Source organism: Hylobates moloch, unplaced genomic scaffold (assembly GCF_009828535.3).
Source record: "Hylobates moloch isolate HMO894 unplaced genomic scaffold, HMol_V3 SCAFFOLD_10, whole genome shotgun sequence".
In the NCBI taxonomy this organism is placed as follows: Eukaryota; Metazoa; Chordata; class Mammalia; order Primates; family Hylobatidae; genus Hylobates; species Hylobates moloch.
In genome coordinates, this window is record NW_026652285.1 from 67,242,219 (window position 1) to 67,266,375 (window position 24,157).

At 43.4% G+C, this 24,157-nt stretch overlaps 1 protein-coding gene across 11 annotated transcripts in view; it reads left to right on the plus strand.

Annotated features, from left to right (window-relative positions):
* AOPEP (aminopeptidase O (putative)) overlaps positions 1–24,157 on the plus strand; it is a 400,140-nt gene that overhangs the window by 72,925 nt on the left and 303,058 nt on the right. The window lies entirely within an intron of this gene.

Here is a 24,157-nt window from a genome sequence, read left to right on the forward strand (position 1 = left end):
TCATTAACAGTGAATATGCTTGACTAAGGATGGGAAAAATAAGCTCATCAAAACATGTGACTTCAAGTTTTTCCCTATTAGTCAAGGAAATTCCTGCTGCCAATTAATTCCCATGCTTTTGAGCAGCTGTCATTTGTGGTGTTTTCCCTGAAAACTGCACACATTGTTAGTAAAACCATGAGCAGAAAAGAACTGACCAGAACATTTGCTTTTGATCTTTACTACATGTATGTACTTTAAAAAGACTGGCTGGCTTGTTTTAATCCTTGAGGAGGTCTGAGAAAGTCATTTAGACTGATTTTTATCCTATATTTATGAAGATAATGGGAATGCAGAAACTAGGATAATTACATATATTTGGTTACGTGCATCATATAATTGTCTTGGATGTCTATATATAGAATTTGTCTTAATGGAGGGGGGGCTTCTTTTGTCCCTTTGAAGAGTCTGCTGGACTTAATTTAAGTAGTAGAAGTGTTGGTGAAAAAAGAGTTGTTCATTAAATGTTTCTTATTTGTATGCGGGTTTGAGGGACCCTATTTACTTGGGAGTTTTTAGCACTTCATGAGAATTGCAGTTTTTTAAGGTATGTTTGCTAGCAGTTCCAAGTTCTGGCCGAGGGAACCAAAGGCAGAGTATTTTTCATGCACAGGATTCTGTTTTCTATAGCTCCTTTCTGACATCAGTCTGCCAAAGCCAGAATGAGTTGACCTGCAGGCCATTTTCTAAAGCTTCTCTTTTTAAGTTTGCATGCCCAAGCAGGTAGGCCATGTGTTTGCTGCTTTTTGCGATATTTGAAGTGATTTAAACATGCTTAACTGTATTTTTAGAGTAGTAAGCCTGAGTACCATAAGGCCAAATGGTCCTGGGCACAAATGTTGAAAGATATGGTGGTGATCATAACTTAGCAACAAAACTGCTTTTGTGCTTAAAAGCAGGAGAACCGTACATTCAAAATTTGTGGTTGGTTGTCAAATATCATTTTTTTTCCTTCCTTTTAGACTGTGGAGGTAAAGTCTGCCCAGGTCTAGATGTTTTTCTGGACTTACTACCATTCCCTGGATGAGAGCTGTGGAAGGGGGATTATGGTCTCTTCCACTGCCAGGTGGGGTGGGGAAGGGGGGTGCTCTGTTTTTCCAAACTCTGGCTTCAATTGATTCCACTTGCTTGGCTTGACTCTGTCGGGATCCCAACACCTTGGGCCACATGCAGCTGAGTGGGGTTTATGACTCAGCTGGCTACTGGGGCCCTGCTGCTTTATTTATGGTCGAGGCTTTGCTTGAGGTTTTATAAAGCAAAGCTAGAACAAAAACGATGGTTTTGTAAGTCAACTTCATACCTTAAACAGGAATAGAGAAACCTCAAGGCTAAGAGGAGTCATCCAAAAAGACCTCCATACTGAAATCTGCCATTGTCCTCTTAGTTATAATATGCTGAGAGATCAAAGGACTTCTTGGTAAATTAAATGGCTCTTTCCCGAGTCTATATTTTATAAACATGTATGCAAGATCCTAAATTCCATACCTCTGGACTTCTTTAGTGATTAGGTCTTAATTATAATGAATACCATTTTATACCATTTCAGTATTCTTTTTTGGCAAATGATATTAAACATTCCCTCATGAACTAAAATGGGTAAATTACTATTAATCATGTTAAGAAGTTTCTGAGAATTTTAGATAATATAATGATTTCACTATTTTAAATATTACATATCATAGTTTTTATTGAATAAGCTTAAAAGACTTTGATTCTGTTTTTGAACTGGATTCTGATATTTCAGTGAAGTGAGGAAAAACATTTATAAAACTTGAATGTATGATAATGACAAATCAGTTTATAAGAAGGTAAATAATACACAAATAATATTTTAGAATTTCAAATGCTTTTCAAACATGGCAGTAACTAGAACATTTATCAATACTGCTCTTCATGATTTTTCTCACCTTTTAATATAACAGGAGCCATTACTAACTGACCCCGTTTCCTCCCCTAGTCCTTTTCCGAATCACTGTTCCAGGGGAGAGGGACTTTAATTCTTTGCTGAGAAAAATCACTAGTTTGCCTTTCAGATGCTTTCCTCAGTGGGTGTGTGTGTGGGCTTTCAGTTTTTGTTTCATTGTGTTTTTGCCTTCCATGAAGACTGAATCTGCCATATCAGGAACCGTAAAGTGTACATTTCTTGACTTGACTACTATGATGTCTGTATGAAGATATGCATGCATTTAAAATGCATCTCTGAAGTACACACAGCTCTCTTCCTGTTGGTTTAATTAATATTCTGCCATTTTCATTGGGTCCTCGTATGTTCTCAGAGTCTCTGCTGGGGATTGACTGGCAAGCCTAGTTTCTTAATTTTGAGAAATACATGAAAGGAGCTCATCATCACACTTATACTCTCTGTTATAACAGCAGTAACATTAATGGAATCATATTCTAGAACCAGGCTTATGACAGTTGCTTAAAAATTAACACTTTAGTCTTACCTTTGTATGTGTGTATAGGAAATGCTTTGCTTTTGTCTTTCAGCAGTTCACAATTACATGTCATGGCATAATTAGGTGGCAGAACTACCTAGCTGACTTCCAAATATGTTCTTTTTTTTCCTTGTATTTGAATTTCAAGAATCTCTTGCAACTTATTTCAGAGTGGTTTTCTGTGAAGAGCACTGAAGTTAAAAAACCATGTGCTCTGTAGTTCTGCTTCATGGCTCAGCTGTTCACATGCATCTTCACCCTTCATCCTACTGGGAAAATTGAGGGGAAAAAATGACTATAGTGTGGCCGATGACAGGTGACAGATTCTTTGACCTTTTCCCCACCTGTTCTATACCAAATAGTCTTGATCATTTGGTTATTGTTTATTTATTCTTGCAATAAATATTTATCAAGCATATACTGTGTGCCAGATAGTACTTACGATGCAGAGCCTACAAGGGTGAATGAGATTGAGGAGGCCTCTGTCCTTATGAAATGGACATTCTAGTCAGGGGAGAAAATTAGTGTACATGAAACAAGTAATTAATATGTATGCTATGAAGAAAATAAAATCAAGTAAGTGTCACAGTGGGAGAATCAATAGCATCGTTAGGGTGAGAGGGAAAAGCTTCCTTAAAGAGTGACATTTGGGCTAAGACTGAAGAATAAAAAGGAATCAGCTTTGTGACCATCTGGTGGAAAAGCACTCCAGTCCACAGGCCTCAAGGTGGGAACCACTCTCATGGGTTGGAGGAGTAGAATGAAGGCCAGGATGGTGGCAGGTCAGTGAGGTCTTAGAATGGCTTTCCTTAGCCCCGTTCTTAGTGAGCTTGGGTGCTGCGAGCAAGTGAGCCACTAAGAAATGGCAAGATTAAGTCAGATCCATCATTCTAGGCAGGCGGGTTATGGGAAGAGATCAAATCTTTTTTTTTTTTTTTTCCTTGGGACCGTAGATACCTATACCATCTCCCGACTGGGTAATGAGAACCCGATTGGCTTAGCAGCTACTGTTCTTGAGCAGAATTCTCCATGGCTGAAGCTATCAGAACACCTGGCACCCAGACTGGCAACCGTCCCTTTGTAGAGAAGGGAGAAGTCTCAGATCACCACATTTTCTTCCCCTGGCAGCTGTTGATTGATTCTTTGCAAGGGTTTTTGACATCATTGGTCACAGAGAGGGAAGCTGTGTCTATATATTTGCTCATCCTAGTTTTAAAGGTTTTTTTTTTTTAAATGAATGAAAATAGGGTTGACAATTAAAGACCATAGAGAAAATTATCAACTATTAAAATCTTCACAACATGCTTCACTCTAAGGAAAAACTATAAAGCTCCCTATTACACAAGGCTTATTCTTAAAAGGTTTGATTGTGCAATAAAAGACTTCTGAATGCTTATACTAGTTCCTGACTATTGCATGCACAATTTTCTTAAGTACCTCAGTTTGCAAATAAACGGTATGCACGTACATGCCCAAGAATGAATGTAACTAGCCTTTTCCTCCATTCCCTCCTCCCGGGTTAGACAGGGTGTTGTCCTGTTTATTCTTATCTCCCAGCCAATGTGTAATAGAATAAGCAAAACATAACATGCTGGTACAAAGGGCCTGTTGTTTTCAGCTTTCTAATTGCGCTCCTTTCTGCTGGGGAAGGAAGCAGTCATAAATTTCTGTCATTATCTTAAGTAGCAAGGTTTCGCAGCTTTGAGAATTTTTCTTTGCTTGTTCTTTGTTGGCTTTACTTGAATTTTTGATCCCTCAAACCAAAACCACCATGCTTTTAAACAATCCTTCTTTAGATTTCAGGGGATGTGACCCCCTGATTTCAAGGCAAGATGCAGCCATAGTGATTCTTTGCCTCAGGAATCAGATTTTGAGCCTTAAATTAGTATGCCTTTCAATTCACCATGGCTGCCAACTTCTCTACTTTCTCCGATGTGCTGCATATTTTTGTTTTGTGTGTGGGTTTTGTTTCTTGTTATTGTTGTCATTTCTTTCTCAGATTTTAATAAATTCTCAATTTTCTTTCTGCATGGATTGTTTTTTAAAAAGATGGTGAATGGGCATTTCCTTCCCCTGTTTTGCAGTATAACTCTTCTCTGCTTTTTCAAACAGGTGGGTGTGAATGATAGAAAGCAGCTCATACCATCCTTTTTTTCTGTAAAATTTTAACCCCTTGTTTACTGGCAACCGTGCCGTTGCTGTAGAGATGAATAAACAGAATGAGTTGTGAGCTGTGAGGCACATGCAAGGTGATTTATGCCCATGTGTGCTTCCCCTTTGTTGCTTTCTTTGTATTCACTTTCTCCATTTTCTCTTTTATTTCAATTTTCCTTCTTGAGAAAATTATTTGACTTTATTTGCATCCTATGTTATAGGTAGGGGCTTTCCCCTTCTAATGTGTTCTGGTTCTTTCATTTTTGCGTTCCTGAAATAGTAACTGATATTCATAAAGTGATGTTCTTCTGGGACTCTGAAAGCCCTTGGCTGGGATGATTTTGTTCGTCTTGACAATACCAGTTTGTACTAAGCAAGGTAGGTAGTGAGAATGTGTGTGTATGTTCCATTTTTTACAGAGCGGGTATAAGAGGATATATAATGTCCCAAAGTCACTTAGAAGCAGGAAGTCAGGGAGACAAGTAAAATGGCCTCATCTTGTGATGGCTGTCAGAGTCTGGTGGTCCAGACTTAGGCAAGGCTGATGTATAACTGTTTCTAAGACAGTGAGTGCTTGATTTAGGGTCTCCACACAGAAACCATACTGACCCTATGAGTGAAGATATCATTGAAGATCAGCATTCACTGTGGGCTCACTTTGAGGCAGCCATAGAATCTGGATACCAGGCAAATTCCTGGATCACATGAGTTCTTGCGGGCCAGGCTCTCTCTCTTCTGTTGGAGCAACAGGCAGAGTGAACTCACAGCTTTTGGGTTAGCTAGAATCTTCTTTTTGTCATTAAACAGCTGTGTTGCTTGTCAGATCGAGAAGTAGCATCTTATCATCATTATGCCATGATTCTTCACCCTCTGAAAGATTATGCTTAAGTGTTTGGTTTTCTTTGAACTGTTCTCCCCACACAAAGACTGACAGTCCTACCTTCAGAGAACACTGCTGGGGCCATCCTTCAAAAGAAATTGTCAGGCCTTTGAAAGGCCTTCCTGAAGCAATCATTCCTCTACCTGCGTTTGTAATCTCTCTATTGATGTCATTCATTCTAGGTTCCTAATGTCTTCCAGTCCTTGAGCCTGAGACGGCCAGTCAGCACCACCTTGCCATTTTTTCCATTGCAAAGAAAAGACTTTTTCCCCGCCTTCCCACTTATTTCTTTACTGAAGCATCATTACTGAATAGAACATACACACTCCCTGGTTGAAAAAGAACAATGGAGTTCAGTGCACAAAGTTGCCTAACTTGGGATATTCCCAATCTTACAAGCTCTTTCTCCTTAGACCACTACACAGAGTGAGCAAATACTACCAGCTTCTGTACTGCTGATGTATGCATGTGGGCATGGAGCTATGTAAGTATTTCTTTTAAGGGTAGATTTCTTTTAGGGAAAACACCAACTCTGGAAAGTCCTCAGGCAAGGTACAATGTGTGAACAGCTCTGCTGGAGGGAATATTGCCAAGATGCAGCTGGAGCCCACCTCTGCGCCATAGAGGCCTGTTTGTATAAAGTGGGTGAGAAATTACCTTGTCTCTACATTTCACCCCTAATAAGTAATTGGAAGGGTGTCTCAGCCACGTTTTCTTTTTTCTTTCTTTTTTTTTTTTTTGAGACGGAGTCTCACTCTGTCACCTAGGCTGGAGTGCAGTGGCGCAATCTTGGCTCACTGCAACCTACGCTTCCCAGGTTTACGCAGTTCTGCCTCAGCCTCCCAAGTAGCAGGGGCTACAGGCGCACGCTGCTTCGCCTGGCTAATTTTTTGTGTTTTAGTAGACACGGGGTTTCACCGTGTTGCCCAGGCTGGTCCTGAGCTCAGGCGGTCCACCTGCCTCGGCCTCCCGAAGTGCTGGGATTACAGGCGTGAGCCACCGTGCCCAGCCTCAGCTTTTCTTTAAGTGTTAACTTGATTACATTAAAAGGCCACAGATGTGAGGGGGATGCACCCTTCAAAAATGGATTACTTTTTTTTAAAAAATTGAATACCAAGTGGGAGTTGAGGTACGTTGCACAAATCCGCCCTGATTTAACCCTAGAATGGAGCTCAGAGTAGAACATGTTAAATTTCTTGGTTAACTAACCATGTTATTTATAGAGGTGACTCCTCGGAAAGTCTAGACATTGTTCCCAGAAGACAGAATGCCAAATCTGCAGTCATTGAACAAACCAAATCTGCTCCTACCTTCCCAGCTAGCTTGCTAAGAATAATCACCTCCCTGTTTCTCACCATAAAATGGAAATCTTGGAACTTCATTCTAAGAAAGTGTGAATGATATTTGGGTTCCCCAGCCAAGACTTGGGGTAGGCAAGGAGGAGGAGGTGCTCTTGTGAGCCTGGTACTACCCACCCTTGGCCTGTGCTCCTTGGAGCCCACCTTGCTAAGTTGTTGGAAACCGCGGTTGGCAGGTCCTAGTTTTTGAGTAGGTCTCCTCTAAAAGGACATCTTGAGGACCTAAGGATGGTGCTTTTCTTTGGGAATGAGCCAGCTGCAGTTTTTGTGTTTTTTCATAGATGTGCAATCTTAGAACATCCTATTGAAAGCTGGCAGTTGGAAAGGGGTGGATGGACAAAGCCAAGAACTCACTCGATAAACATGTATCAACGGACAGGTGTGATGAATGCTGATAATGCTGTGGCCACGAGGAAGTATAGACCTTTAGCCTAAATCTAAATTGGGAGTTTCTAAAGTTGGTTTCAAGGAAGACTAATTTTGTGGAATGTTAATAATGTGGGAAAAGGAACTGTAGGTTAATTAGTTTAGGAAATAAATGGATTAAACAAACTTAAAAGAGATTCTTTACTGGAGGGCTTCTAAGAAAGCCTTTAATATTCTTATGATCCTGATTTAATATCCTGGTATATCTGTGCATCTTGAAGACAGAGACAGGATAAGCAGGATTCCCCCAACAGTTGTGCCGAGGGAGCCCTTTTTACAGTGAGCATTTCATGGAACCACTGTGGTTTCAAAAAAACCACCTTCTCAAAACACACTTTGGGAGATGATTCTATTCAGAAATATCTGGGAGTCCATGATACAGCTGGAGATGGAATTCGCCTTTCATTCTGTCAGTGGTTAGTGAGGACCTGACCTGCATGCGTCAGGCCCTGGGCAAGGGCTTTGCTTTATAGCAGTGAGGAAGCACAGGTCCTGCCTTCTCAGGACTCACAGTTTGGTGCAGGAGGCCCCCATGCGTTTCTGTTTATAGACCTCTTTTTGAGCAATTACCCAATTCATATATCTATATTTATTTGTTTATAAGTTATATGCATTTAGTACAATGTTAATATATTAGGCACACTATAAAACACATACACAAAATAGAAAATGTAAAAGGAAGAGAAAAAAACAATTATGAAAGTAAATTCTGTCACTTTCATCCCAAAGAATTGGCACGTGCCCTGGGATCCCTTCAGCTGCCTGGGCCCTACCCTGGAGACTGACTCAGTGAATTGAGCCGCAGTCTTGGTATCTGGAAGGCTAACAGGTCTTTCCAGCTGATTCTGCTGCAGGTGTTGGAGAGCAGTGTGTGTTGCGTGGGGACTATGTGGACAGATATCACCCAGACAGCTTGCACTGACTCCAGACCCTGCCGTCATGTCACAGGTAAGAAGGTCAGGAAGAGGCTGGAGCGTGCCGGTGAATGCGTGAGAAAGCTCCCTGGTGATGCTTCCTGCTTGTCTGTTGCTCAGAAGGAGGCCGTGCTTCCCAGGAACTGCATCCAGTCACAGGCGGGGACTTTGGGCAGGTCACTGGGCCTCCCTGGCCTAATTTTCTTCTCTGGAAAAGTAAGGGGGTGATTTAGAATAACCTGCAGAATGTCTTAGGGCCCCTACATTTGATTTAATCAGGGTTTTTTTTTTTTTTTTTTTTTTTTTTTTTGGAGACAGAGTCTCACTCTGTCACCCAGTCTGTAGTGCAGTGGCACAATCTCGGATCATTGCATACTCTACCTCCCGGGTTCAAGCGATTCTCCTGCCTCAGCCTCCCGAGTAGATGAGATTACAGGTGCGCGCCACCACGCCTGGCTCGTTTTTGTAGTTTTAGTAGAGATGAGGTTTCACCATGTTGGCCAAGCTGGTCTTGAACTCCTCACCTCAAATGATCCACCCGCCTCAGTCTTCCAAAGTGCTGGGATTACAGGCGTCAGCCACTGCGTCTGGCCTTTAATCAGGTTTTTTATTTGAACAGGGATGGGGGTGATTCAGTTTCGTTCAGCAATTTAAAATACATGTATATTTTCTTTTTGATGTAAGAGCTAGTTAGATCATGAGGCTTGGATTTTCTTGGACTCTGTGGGCACCTAGGCAGTAGTAGATGTTTAAATTTTAGGCCCCCAAGCAAAAGTTTCAGAAGGGGGCCTCCTTTACCCTTGTTAATTGCAAAATAAACGGATCTCAAGGGCAGGGGCCCCTTCTTTTCATAATAATTGCCTCTGTTTTGTGTGTCGTCAGTGAAAAGCATCATTTTCAAATACTCCATCAGGAGTGGGTTCTATCACTGAAGGCCTTCTTCCTTCAGCCCATCAAAGGACCTCCTCCTTTGACCCCTCAGAGTCAGTGGCTAACCTGCCCCCCTACCCCTGTCACATGTCTTTAGCTTCCAGATATCTCCATTTGCAAGCTAATAAGTTGCACATACATATGTTTGAACAGTTGTCAGGCTTGTCTGCTGCTCAAACTGTGCTTTAGTTTAAAACGACAGAGAACTCAGAGGGGGGGAATGGATGAAGACATTTCAGTTGTGCCTGCAGGTGGTGGTGTTTTGACCTTGACAGTCAGTTTTAAATGACTTGTCAAGTACTAGTGTGTGCTTCTGGGCACACCCACCTGGAAGATATTATGTCCCCTAGGCTTTATGTGCCCCAGCAGGCAGGCATGAGGTCCCTGGATTTTGTTTTCATTGATGGAAGGTTAATGCATGCATGGCAGAACTTTACTGAGAGGGGCCCAGCTACAAACCCTGTTTTCATTTAATTCTAATTTCTCTTTTCCCTTGGCCTTTCCCTCCCTGTCCCCAGACCTCTTCTGTCTGGACGCTCTCCACTCCCCATCAGCCCTCCCTTCTCTACCACAGCTGCACCCCACCACCACTTTGGCTTCAAACCATTTATCCTGGCTTTGATATCTCCTTGCAGAGCTGTAAGCAACCAGGAGATGCTGGGTCCCAGAGCTCAGCAGGGTGCACTGCCTGGTAGGGGGCTGGACCGCAGTCTCCAGGCCACTGCACGAAATTGCACCCAGAAAGCCTGCCCAGGCCCCTGTGCCTGTCCCGGTAACCACTCAGGTGCAGCCCCCAGAGGCAGCATCTCCTCAGCTTAAGTGTTGTCTGGGGAGAACTTCTTAGGATTATTCTAACCTTTCCGATGGTCCAGGTTCAAGTGTCTGAATTTTACCTGTTTAAACTTGGAGTGTCTCCCATACCCTCAAAGGCCACACATGCTGGTGCTGGCAAGTTGGGGTGAGGAGAATAAATGGACAGATGAAAGGAACCTATTGGATTCATCCTCCTGCCTACCAACACTTCAATAGTTTCAAGTTATTTGAGGGTACAATTGATGGTCCTTTATCCAGGGAACACTTCTTCTTTAGCTTCCTTGTCCAAGAAAGGAGACCTGTACTAATTAGATCATGAGGCTTGGATTTTCCTGTACTATGTTTCTAAAGGTAGAGATGAGGGAAAGGGCGCTTGTTCTCAGGACCACGTGCACATCTTCTCACTCTGTAATACTTCCTTAAACTTGGGAAGAAGTAGGCCCAGAGCTAGATATTTACTTCTCTAATGGGTAACACCACCAGCAATGTACTCCACTGTTTGGTGGGCTTACGGGAACATAAGAAGGAGAGGGTCCCTGCCTGGCCCCTTAGATATCTTGCTGAGATCTGACTTAGAATCTAAGAGGAAGACCAGTGCTTGCCAACCTGTCCTCCCCAGAATCCGGAAGTCTTCCCAAGGCCATAGAAGTGCATCACACTGTCTCACTCCAAGGGACTCAAACCACTTTCTCTTTATACCCCCTGCCTGAGGGGCACCTCTGTAAGGGAATCTTATTACTTACCTTTGGCACAAGTCCTGCCCTGGGATTTCCCAGTTAGAATGCCAAGTAGAGAAGGCTGAGAAATGTGTGGTATGAGAGTGACTGGACCATGTTTCCTACCACTGGGAGGAGCCTGGTGTCAGAGAATGTAGGAGAAGCAGAGTAAGGGAGAGAAGTGGCATTCACTCTATGCTCCTGCCCTTCCTATGGGTCTCTGAGCCTTCAAATAAGGACTTTATTTGATCAAAGCTGGTTGAGTTGAGTTTCTGTTGTTTACACCCACAGCCCTGAATAATTTACAAAGGGACACTTCCCTTTTGCTTTTACAAGCAAAAGCATCAGTCAGACCTTAGGATTGGGAAGGGGAGTCAGTGGTGTGGACCTAAAAGGAAGAAGCTGAAGCACCAAATATGATTTAAAGCATTTTATTGAGCCAAAGTGAGGATGGCTGCCTGCAAAACTGAAGACCCAAGGAACCTTGGATATGAGCTCCATCCTGCCTTTGTTACAAGCAGGTTTTAGAGGCAAAAAAAGGGGACGAGGAGTGGGCTTTACAAAGTGGTTTATTAGGAATTCTCCTGGGTTTTAGAAATAACATTGATTAGTGATTGGCTATACATTGTTAAGCTATAGGGGGTGGGTTATAGAGTCTACTGTGGCATTATTAGGTTGATTTATAGCTACTTTTGGCAGTAGCAAACAGTTACAAGAGATGAGTGCATAGCTCAAAGTGCGGGGCGGCGGAGGGAGGACATGATTGCTGCCTCATTTTAATGTCTTTCTGGGCCTGATAATCTAAAAGAACTCACTTTCTTCAGATTAAAGATCTTGGTTGCTTTGAGTAAACCTGACATTGTCTGGATTGATGAAGGTCCACCTCTGGCCTTCAAATTCTTTAATGATGATACCATCTGACTTTATAGCTTTTGGGGTGTCCTCAGATATGTCTCCTCTCACAAACAAGCTCCAGGTCCTTCCACAGCCCTGCTATCACAGGCTCCCTGCAACTTCCTTCCAGACTAGCCCTGTCCTCCCCCTCACCAGCCTGTGCTAAGACCTGGAATCCTTGCTACTCAGAGAGACCTCTCTGCTCTGCCCCTCCAATGATTTTCCACCCACCAGGAAGGGCAAGCTGTGCTTTCTGCTTCCTTAAGGAGTTTCTCATGCAGGGTGATGAGTCCCAGCAGGTGCTAACAGCGGATCAGGGCCTGGGCTTCTATAGCTCTTGGCCTCTGAAGCACAGGGCAGGTGGATCCTAATGGTGAGTTGTCTGCTTGAGCTGAGCTGCAGAAATGGGTTGGAGCATGAGCAAGGGCAAGCCCCAGACAACCAAGAACATTTCATATTCTGCTGCCCACAGGATGCAATGTGAGATTGATGCTCAAGGGACTTCCACCCTGGCTGTGGTCAGGCTCTTGACACCGCCACAAGAAGGAATTCAAGGACAAATTGGAAGATAAAGTACACACTCAAGAAAAGGGAGTTTGGTGTACTAAAGAGAGAGAGTCATGCACAAGGGGGGTTGGGGTTTCTATCTCTATGGGTTTCTGAACCAAGGGGTGGAATATCTATGTTGAGCAGTGAGGTTATTGAAATTATGTAGCAAGGTAGTCTGTTGGTAAATCTTTCAAACTTGCAATTTAATCCTGAATTGTTAATATAAGAACAACAGGTGTGGTTTATTACCACACAAACACCTCCAATTGGTTCCTGCTCTGGCCCTGTTGGGGCCTCATATGATGGCTTAATAATAAGCCCAAATCCTGCAAAATCTTGCCGTACTCAGGAAAGTTCTGAGTTGCTTCTTCATTTGTGGCAGTCCCACCTTTTAGACAGCCTCCTTTCACTCTGTGGAGAAGGTCTGGTTTCCCGGGCTTAGGATGTACCCCAGGTATTTAATTTTTGGTTTTAGAAATCTGGGCCTTGGATGGAGAGACCTGATACCCAAAGAGGGAGGTTAGGACTTTCCCAGGAGGTTAGGACTTGAATGGCATTCTTCTCTGAGTCCTCTTTAGTGGGACTGCATACAAGGATGTCATCCACATATTGGAGAATGACTCCCCATTTCTAGCTCTAGCTCCCTTTACTCTTGTGCCAAGGCATTTCTGAACAAGTGAGGGCCATCCCTAAAGCCCTGAGGCAGTACTGTCCAGGTGTGCTGCTGGGTAATATTAGTTCAGGATTAGTCCTCTCAAGAGCAAACAAATACTGAGAGTCAGAATGCAAAGGGATACAAAAGAAAGCATCCTTAAGATCTAATACCGTGAACCAGTTGGTCTCCCGGTATTCGGGTAAGTATGGCATAAGGATTTGGCACTGTCGGACATAAGGGAATTACAGCCTCATTAATGGCTCTCAAGTCTTGAACTAGACGATACTCTGTTTGGTTTTTGGATAGGAAGGACCAGAAATATTACAAGGAGACTGACATGGAATCAGGAAGCCGTGTTTTAAAAACTTGTCAATTAGAGGTTAGAGTCCTTGCTTGGCTTTTGGTTTGAGAGGATATTGACGCTTGTGTGGGAAATTATTTTTGTCTTTTAAAGAGGTGATCACTGGCTGAGCATAAATTGCTTTGCCAGGGCTTTCTTGGTCCCATATTTGTGGGTCTGGGACCTTATTTTGGGAGGGATCTCCTGTCATTCCGAGGCTGGCTTAGGAAACAGCACTGCCAAAAAGGAGGGTCGCCCTGGAGCCTGATAAATGTAAAGTGGCCTCAAGGGTAGCTAGGAAGTCCCATCCCAATGAAAGAGTAGAATACTGTGGCATAACTAGAGATTCATGAGTTACCATATAGTTTCCTAGCCTGCAGTTCAGAGGCACTGTAAAGTGTTTTGATTTTGGGGTGCCATTGACACCCATGACAGTGCGGCTTTTGCAAGATAAGGGCCCAGAGTGGCCATTTAGGACAGAGTAACTTGCCCTTGTGTCAGTTAAGACATTGATATTCTTAGTTGCCATGTCAAGAGTCACCTGAGGCTCCTCAGTTATGATGACCAGGCCTTTTGTGGGAGCCGCCGAGAACCTCGGGCCCCTTCAGGCCTCAGTTAATGGCCATTATGGATTGGGTATCCTCCTCTTCCTTTGGAGCTGAAGGCAATCCCTTTTCCAATGGCTCCCCTGCTTGCAGTGAGGACAGCGTCTGGGTGGGCTCCCCTGGCTGTGACAGATCTTATTCCAATGTCCTGGCTTCCCACCAGATCTTATTCCAATTGTCCTGGCTTGAAGCAGCAACCATTGCCTGCATGGTTGCTGTTAGCCCTTTTTGGTCCATGGGTGAAACATCTCTCTGGGTGACCCTAAGGTTGCAGGGTGCTGCTCATAGTAACTGCTATCATTTGGGCTTATCTATCCCATTGTTTGCCACGCTGGGTCCTTTCAGCCTTTTCAGCCCTGTCCCTATTACTGAATACCTGGAAAGCCTCATCAAGCTTTGGTTTAATAGGTATTTGAGGTCTCAAAGCCAATTTCTGTAATTTTCTCCTGTTGTTGGGTGCTGACTGGCTTATAAAGTGTGTCCCTAGTTAAATTTGGCCAGCATCAGTACTGAGGTGAGTGTTAATATGTTTTCTTAGGGCCTCCACAAGGTGACCCTGGAATAAAGCTTGGTTTTCATCCTTAAGTCCTTGAGTTATTTCCCTTATTTTATCATATGTAAGGCTTAGTGTACATTTTTTATTCCTTCCAGTAACCAAGTTGCCATACAATTTCTTTTTCTTGGATTAGCCTGGCCTTGTTGATAGTTCCAGTTGGGGTCATTGTTAGGCACAGGCATGGCCCCCACAGTGTATAGTTCAGGGTCCCCAGCTAACAAGTTGTCAGCATAAGCCTTGGCCTCCACCCAGATACACTGCTTTTCCTCCAGGGTGCAACATGTGGGCAAGATAATATGAATAACTCCCCAAGTTAACTCAGGTGAGAGTGAGAGAGCCTGAAATTCCTCCATGAATTTAGTTGGGTCCTCTAAAAATTGGCCCAACCTTTAGCTACATCATGCTAGATCAAACACTGAAAAAGGTACATGCACCTGGATGGTCCCAGCATCCCCATTGGCCACCTGCCTAAGTGAGCATAACTTAGAATGGTTAGGAAGGTAGGAAATGCCACTGTAGGTGACCCTGGCAGGGCTCTGTTCCTTCGGTAGGGAGGGCATATAGGTTGGTAAGGAGGTGGGCTAACGGGAGACTGAGGGCTGGAGATGGTGGAGCTAAAAGAAGAGTGGGGAGTTGGAGGTGGAATTGGGTGGGAGGGAGGAGCAGGGAGTGCTAGACCTAGGTCTGGGTTAGGAGGTGGGGGAAGGCTATGAGAGGTATATTCCCAAAAAGGGTATCATCTAGGATATCTGGTTCCCATTTCGTTCTCCTAAAGGCGTGTGAGTCTAACAAAGTCTAACTGCTGTTCCTGCAACGGTCAAGGTTCTAACAGGGCCACGAAGGCCTGTGCACATGGTATTTCAGTTCAATTCTCCTGACATTGATAAAAAAGATTTAATTGCAAGATGGTATTACAATTTAGGGTCATGTTCTCTCACCATTGTACCCCATTTTCTTTTTTTGTTTTTTTTTTTTTAGGGTCTCGCGTTTTTACCCAAGGCTGAAGTGCAGTGGCACGATCATGGCTCACTGCAGCCTCATCCTCCCAGGCTGAGGTGATCCTCCTACCCCAGGCCCCTGAGTAAGCTGGGACTATAGGCGTGCACCACCATGCCTGGCTAATTTTTTGTGTGTTTTTTGTAGAGATGGAGTTTCGCCACGTTGTCTAGGCTGGTCTCGAACTCCTGGACTCAAGCAATCTGTGTGCCTCGGCCTCCCATAGTGCAAGGATTACAGGCGTGAACCACCACACCTGGCCCTTGTACCCTATTTTCTAAAAGAAAGGCCTTGACTTGTCTTTGGCATGAAATGAAGAAGAGGAAAGTTAACATATTCCCTCATGGAGGGACTGGTCCCAGTATTTACGAAATGCTGCATGCACGAGTGTGGTGCTTACAGTTGGCCAGCTCCATGGCCATGCCTGAGAGACAAGCATCCTTGTTCCCTTGGCTGACTGCCTTGGTGTCCAGGTGTCCTTGGAGCCCTAGCATTGCCCAGGCATCCTTGGCCCCTGGGGCTTTGAAAATGAGAGGGCTTTTGAGGTCTAGTAGGACGAGTTATGGCATAATTTGAAAGCAGCAAGCATGCCAATATCCATCTGAATATTTATCCTCAAGTAAAAGTTGGGAACAGAGGTGATTTAGCATGGCCAGTAAACCAAGGACCTTGAAGGGACCCCTTAAGAACTTTAGGCCTAGATTTGGCATTCCGGAGGGCAGTATCTAAGATGCCTATCTTGCTGGGTCCAAAGAGTTCTCTAAGCTTTCATGTGAAGTATGAGGAAGAAGCATGAGAAGAGAAAATCTCAGGAGCTGAGTTTAAAGAAAATGGGAAGAAGAAAACAGTTCCCAGCCAGGGTCAGTGTTTTGGCACAGCTGGTCCCTTGGGAGAACGGAAGCCTCTTCCTGGGCAAAAGTCATCATGCTCCTTGGAAGCCATCCAGCCACTGCACAGTACAAGCTATAGGATGTTACCCTACCACCCTACTGTGGTGCCTCAGACCTGCCACCTCTGCTTGTTGCCCAAGATGATGGAGAGAGAGCTCTGCTTTGTAGTCAGTGCTCTATCCCCAGCTCTGCCGTTGACTGCTGTGCCCTGTTACTCCCTGGTAAGGTGCTATAGACCACTCATCTCCAGAACTCTTGTGGATAAGATTATGTGTAGATGCCATTACATCTTCGGTCCTCAGCGGATACCAGTTCCTTGCTTCAGTAGGCTTAGGAAAATTTGGTAGTTTTATGGGTCAATAAACACATAAGTTTTGTGACTTATTAGTGTGAATCACAAATTCTATAGTTCCTATGAACCCAGTGTCTAAAATAGTTCTCTAAAATAATAGCTCCAGGGAGAAAATAAAAATAGGTGTGGTGACTTAGCATAGTATGACAATATGAAAGGTTTTGTTAAAGAGTTGTTGAGTCCACATTCCTTACATTGTACACACTGGAATTTCTCCGTTTCAGAAGGAGCATTTAGAGCAGCACCTACATTTTTGTTAGGTTTTCCTTCAAGGCTGTAGCTTGAACTTTAAATATACATACTCACTTTTCTTCCCCCCAAAAAGAAGGGTAAAGAAGGCAGTAGAGTTAAAGAAACCAGATGTTATTTGATTCAGCTCAAAATGTATTTTTTAGTTCCTTTTCCACATTTAATAACAAATAAAGGCCGGGCGCAGTGGCTCACGCCTGTAATCCCAGCACTTTGGGAGGCTGAGGCGGGCGGATCACGAGGTCAGGAGATCGAGACCATCCTGGCTAACACAGTGAAACCCCGTCTGTACTAAAAATACAAAAAATTAGCCGGGCATGGTGGCAGGCGCCTGTAGTCCCAGCCACTTGGGACGCTGAGGCAGGAGAACGGCATGAACCCAGGAGGCGGAGCTTGCAGAGAGCTGAGATCACTCCACTGCACTCCAGCCTGGGCGACAGAGTGAGACTCCGTCTCAAAAAACAAAAACAAACAAACAAAAAAAACAAAAAATCTTGTACCTGATCTTCAGGGATTTGGGATCCCACCTGGATTAAACTAGACTATCCAAGCCCTATTTGCCTGGCTTCCAGCCCTCCTGGAGTTCTGGTCCCACCAGTTAGACAAAGCTCTCTGTCCTTGTCCTCTTTTCCCATCACTTTTGGATCAGAGATTGAGCCTGTCAGCTCCTGAAACAGCTGTCTCTGATCTGTTCTCAGTATTATCCGAGCCATTATCTGACCTGTGTCTGAAAGGACCGCGTGATGGAAACTTCTGAAAGAACCCTCTGTCACCCCACCCGCATCTTCCAAATGGAGCCAGAGAGGCCCAGAGTCAGAAGGCTAAGACCAAGTGTGTGGCCAGCAGCTGCGGGGAGCCAGGGGAACTCCTGCCCGCCACTCTTCCTCTGAATGCCTAGCCCTCTCTGCCTGTGTTCACAGGCCAGCCCTCCCGGGGGCATACACAGCATTTTGTAAATAGTATCTGTGTGTCTTGGTTGAGATAATCTTGTAGGCCAGAATGGAATGTCTCAAGACACTTTGCAAACGGGATTTTATTATTTATTTTTAGGGACAGGATCTCACTCTGTCACCCAGGCTGGAGTGCAATGGCATGATCTGGTCTCATTGCAGCTTTCACCTCCCAGGCTCAATCAGTCCTCCTCAGCCTCCTGAGTAGCTAGGACTACAGGCATGTGCCACCATGCCTGGCTAATTTTTTTTTTTTTTTTTTAATAGAGACGGAGTCTGACTATGTTGCCTAGGCTAGTCTTAAACTCCGAGGCTCAAGCAATCCTCCCGCCTTGGCCTTCTAAAGTGCTGGGATTACAGGAATGAGCCACTGTGCCCAGCCCAAAAGGGATTTTAATTTTGCAAAAGGACCAACCTTAAAAGAGCTTTGGATAATAAGTTTCTTTAGTGCAATTCATTTTTTTTTTTTTTTTTTTTTTGAGATGGAGTTTCGCTTTGTCGCCCAGGCTGGAGCACAGTGGTGCAATCTCGGCTCACTGCAACCTCTGTCTCCCAGGTTTAAGTGATTCTCCTGCCTCAGCCTCCTGAATAGCTGGGATTACAGGTGCCTGCCACCACGCCCAGCTGATTTTTGTATTTCTAGTAGAGACGGGGTTTCGCCATGTTGGTCAAGTTGGTCTCAAAGATCCTGACCTCGGGTAATCTGCCTGCCTTGTCCTCCCAAAGTGCTGGGATTACGGGTGTGAGCCACCGTGCCTGGCCAGTGCAATTCTTTTATGTTTCTGTTCCCCACTTCTGTTCCAATTTTCCAATTTTCCATTTCTTAGGTATAGTATTTTATGAGCTTTTTGTATAACCCTCTGTGTTCCTTCATGCAGATACAGGCCAATTAGACGATACAGATTATTACTCTCCCTCCCTTTTCTTAAAAGGAGATAGAACACACACCCTATTTTACACTGTGCTTTTGTCAATTATCATTATCTCCTAGATACAATATTAAGCCTTAAAGAGGTTCTCATTCTTTTTTATTTAGCTGCATAGTATTCTAGTGTATGGATGTTCTCAGTTACACTTTTCCAAAATATGGATCTTTGACTTTTTCCAAAATTTTACTGTTGTAAACAATGCTGCGTTGAGCACCTGGTATATTTAAATAGTCAGTGAATCACAAAGATTTCATTAACATACCTGCCATATTGTGGGAGGTAGGGATGTGCCTGCATCTTATTTATCCTTCACTAGTGCTTGGTAACTGTAGGTGGAACCACATGCAATTTCTGTTTGGGGAAATCTTAAAAGCAGTAGAATATCAGCACTTTTGCATAGCTCACTAATATTTAGAGAAACCTACATCCCATAGCAGGGATGGAGATAAGAAAAATAAGTCTCTCGCCCCCAACCTAGTGTGTCTTGGTGAAGATCTTGCTCATTTAGGTCCAAGACCTTGTTTAATAAACCAAGTGGAAGCCGTAATGACTCCTTTTCAGCAGTTTTGTAACGATGTAGTTCTTCAGTTTTCACTAATTTTAACAATTCTATAAAGTTGTGTTCATCCTATTTTCACTAACTTTGGAAGTTTAAAGAGAAACTCTGTTAAAAAAGTAAATCCACGTACCAAGTGTTTTTAAATAGCATGGAGAAATGCCATTTATTTTTCTGGTTAATAGAAGTAAGTATTATTTATGCTTTTTTGGGCTTTTGGGCTTATTTATTTAGGTGGTGCCTTGGCGTTGAGTGAATGGCACTAGCTGGTGTGGGGACCTGCAGCAGGGCTTTCATGATAGAGCGTTCACCCCACAGTTTTCAGTGGTGAGCAGGCAAGAGGTTGCCCAGATCCTGGCCCAAAAGGCCAGCCACCAGTCTTACAAACTAAAGGGAAAGTATTTTTTACCACATTGAGAAAAAATGAAGGGGAAGGCTAATGCTGTCTTTTTTGTTAAAATGGAAGGATGTTGAGAAGACAGAGACTTTCAGTGGTTTTAATCTTCAGACTTGGGCAGAGGCCAAGCATGATTTGAATACAGAGAAAGTGGAGTGACATGACAGAAAGGGAAGTGGAAAGTGGTGGCTTCCAGAAACAACCAGATGTGTTCGAATTTCCAGGCTCCTCAAGGAAGAGTGAGTTGAGCTGGAGCTGAGTTGCTGAAACCTTTTTTAAAGACTCAGTTGAACATCCGTATGCCCCTGACATGTAATTCTAGAGCATACCACCCAAAACTCAATTTTAAATAGTAGGCAGAGCCTATGCTGCTACCCTGTTATGGTTTCATGTTGGCCTAACTAATCTATTTTTTTTTTTTTTGGTGGTAACATCAATAGGAGACAAGCAATAGATATGATTTATCTCAGCCTTAGTAAGGCTTGACAATAAGAACAAATTCAGAAAATGTTCTTTACAAGCATGGCAAGTTTTTTTTTGTATTTCTAAAAGGCAACCATTTTAGTGGATACTAAATTAACATAAGCCATAGACCTGTGCACCCTGTTTGTGTAAACACACACACACACACACACACACACACACACACACAGGCATTCAGCCTACTGACCCTGCTCGTGGCTGTTTGCTATAGACACACAGAAATATAGTGATCCCCAGGCTGGTTTGGCAGGGCACTCATTACATACAGGGAACAGACAAAGAGAACCAACACAGAAGGGCTGAGAGGCCCAGAGAACATGGCAGACGAGCTGCTGGTCATTTGTGTCACACACTCTAGCCCCTTTGCAGGGCCCTTTGACCCCTTTAAGGATGTGTTGATCTTGTTAGAAGCTGAAACAGCAGCAGGAGGGTCATTTTGTTGTGCTTTCAAATGAATGCCTGATCAGCTGTGAAATAGACTTGTGCTTGTCTAGTCTCTAAGACCAAGGGAAATGACTTTTCCTAAAAAGAAAAGTTTAAGGAAGTTTTTTGTTTGTTTTGTTTTTTATGGCTAAGCTTTGCTGTTTTTGCTTTAACAAAACACCTCCCTTCACAGCCCAATTCCAACAGCAGAATATCTGATTATCCCATGCTGAATATGCACTGTTGTTTATTTGCTTTGCTACCTTCCAGATTTTTCTTTTCTGGGCTAGATAATCCCAACAGCTTTGAGTTCTGTTTTTATAACTTTTATTTTCCTATTCTTTAGTCATCTCAGTTGCTTTCTGCTGGAGCATTTTCTGATTCTCTTCATTGCTCGGAAGTTAAAAAGTCTGAAACCAGACACAACAAGCTGGAAAGATGTATCCATAGCTGATGGTAGGAGCCATTTATCGAGCTCTGAACTCTGTGCCTTGTGTTGCGCTGAGCACACGTCATGTGTCATCCCATTTAAGACTTGCATCCTCTATGGGATAGATTCCATTTGGGCATTTTGTAGATGAGGAAACTGAGAAAAGAGTAATTCTGTATCTTGCCCATCTCCTAAGTGATAGCGCCGAAATTCTACCCAGGTTCCTGCCTGTGGAGCCTGCAATCTGAACCATTATCCCTGGTGCCACAATTTCACTCACCTGTCCCCTAATCTTTTTTTTTTTTTATTCTTTTGTGAGACGGAATTTTGCTCTTGTTGCCCAGGCTGGAGTGCAGTGGCGCAATCTCGGCTCACCTCAACCTCCACCTCCTGGGTTCAAGTGATTCTCCTGCCTTAGCCTCCTGAGTAGCTGGGATTACAGGCATGTGCCACCACACCCGGCTAATTTTGTATTTTTAGTAGGGATGGGGTTTCTCCGTGTTGGTCAGGCTGGTCTTCAACTCCTGACCTCAGGTGATCCGCCCACCTTGGCCTCCCAAAGTGCTGGAATTACAGGTGTGAGCCACTGTGCCTGGCTTATATGAAATGGTAACAGCTGTGCTGGGCAGTTGACTTGCTTTCTATTTAAAGGTCAGTATACCTCTCTTTTACTTCTTTATTAACACATGGTTAGTCATGCCTTCCTTCAGACTGGTCTGCATGTCCTTCCGGAAATTCATTTTGTTGAACCACTTTTCCAGGTTCTTTGAATCTCACTGAATTCTAATTTGGTCCTTCTAGAGCATGTTCACCTCCTGTAGCTTGATTCTCTGGAGGATCTAATGAAGTCTCTTAACTGGCAAGCCTCCTGGGGGCTTTTAGGTGTCCACTGCCCTTTGTGATGTCATCCTTCACACTTACCTTGGCTCTCCCCCAGGTTCCCACACCAGGCTGAGTGGAAGGAGGTGTAGATTGAGCAAGCTGTCCGGAGTGTGAATTTTTAGGTAGTAGCCATCTTTTCAAATTTGGAGAATTCGTCAGAGTTTTACAATAGCCTCAGAAGTAGGGAAGTCTCACTTAGATTTTGTTTCAAGTCCACAGTTATCGGGTGCTCATTGCTGTCACTGAGAACCCTAGGCATTGCCAAGCTGTCACTTTGTGGAAGCCATGCCTTTGGAATGAAAACAACGCCATCTATGAAAGATAGTCACATGACATTGAATTGTATCACAACCAGCTTACTATGCAGTCCCTGGCATGGAAGTGACCCTTTGCTACTATTTATTAAATGAGAGAAAGGAGGGCTATAGAAATAGGAATCACAGTGGTGATTAAAGTTATTTTGCTTTTTGCTGAAGACCTCTAGTGTGATTTCTCCAGTGTACACCAATTTAACCAGAGGAGGGTACAACAGGAATCACTGTTACAGTTATCCTCCAAATTAAAATGAAAGTCAAAAATCTCTCACAACACGTTTTTTAGGAACAACAACAAATAGTCAGTGTTCCAGAATCTCCTTAAGCCCCCAAAAAGAGGATTTCAAGAGCCTTTAGTCTTCAGTTTTTCTTCTCTCTAGTTCTTGCTTCTTCTGTGACATCATGGCCCCTGCCTCTTTGGATACTCTACTCTAAGATGTCAAATCGACTGAGGATGACTCCTGAGGACCCTTTGAGATGATTACCATCATTGTAGGTATAGCTTGATGTATTCTTGTGTTTATGAACGCAGAGGTGTTTAGAAACACTACTGGGAATATTCTCTAACTTTCAGGTGGAACCAGAAAAGAGAAAATTTCTGTTCTTCTGATCATTTGTCAAATTCAGCTCGAAACAGGATCTTGAATACAGAACATTTTTCCTGGTTGCTGCATAGCTCAGTTAATCTGTATACCATGGGAGTGTGTTATTGAGAGCGTTTGCAGAAGGGTGGAACCAGGAGCTCATGGCTCAAGCAGGAAAATGTTTCATTATTTGCAGAGCAAGAGAATGAAACTCCTGAGACCTGAATTTCAGGGCTCCTTGAAATGATGGATGCATTCTTTTACCTTGATGGAGAAAAAGAACATAATAAAATTGAGAAAGTAACCATTCTTTTACACTTCTTTTTTCTCATTCAGTTTTACTCTCTACTTTTTGTAATACCACTCTCAAGTCTCGAAAATACAACTGCTTCCCATTTGGTGAGTTTTTTTTTTTTTCCATTTGGCAACAGCATTTTCCTGTGTTTTTAATGGCACCAAAATTAACATGGCTGTTTTTATTTAACAGAAACAACTTCAAGTTTTATATTACACGCCCTACCAAAGAATCTTTGATTTTTGCCCTGGCGTTTCCCAAGATGTTAGCATGGCTTTGAAAACAGGGCTGTTTAACTGCTGTTGCAGAAGAGATGGCCAGGGAAGCACGGCAGATTGGGGAGGGAGGAGGGAGAGAATGGAGGAGAGGAGGGAAATTGGTCTCCCCCAAGTTACTATTTTAAAGTTTGCCTGCTTACTGAATAGCTCAATTTACAAATCCTACTGGATATGGTTTTGTGCTTCCCCATTTTTGTTTCCTGTTGAAAGTGTGATTGATGCCTTGGTGGAAGACCAGCCCTGTGTCCTGCTGTTTTGCCTGCGCCTCTTTACTTACGAAGGCTGGGCCCTTCTCTCCCCTTGAGAGGGGAGACCCACGTTGTCGAAGGCATCTCCAGGGAGATAGCCAGTCCCGGAATTTCTTAGGAGGCGGACCTCAAATCCCAATTAGAAACACTCCAGGAAACATACATCTTTATTTGTTAAACAAGTAGTGTTATGTGAGCCTTGGTGAAGACGCTCAGTCGTTTTAAATAAGTGAAGTAAACATTCCCTTCCAGGGGAGCGCCCTCCCTAGGCGCTGTCACTTTGAAGCTTAGTTTTAAGGTTTTCAGTTGGAACATGCAGTGTTCTTTTTTCCTTGGCTTGGGTTCTAGAGAATGTTGTTTCCTCATTTGGTAATTGGAGAGTTAATGGGGTTGTTTGTGATGCTACCATGGAAGAGAGACTGTTTTATTCCATTCAGGGACTATAATTAAAGTGGCGCCCATCGGCATGGTTAAAGTTAAGGTTGTTTCAGCTTTTCCAATATAAACTCATATTTCAGGGGTTTATAACTAGCTATAAAAATTTGCTTCTAGCTACAGACCTGGCATATTCAGTGTCAGCCTAGGAATAACCTTTACTTTTTAAAAAGTATTTTTAAAAGGGTAATTAAAAAAT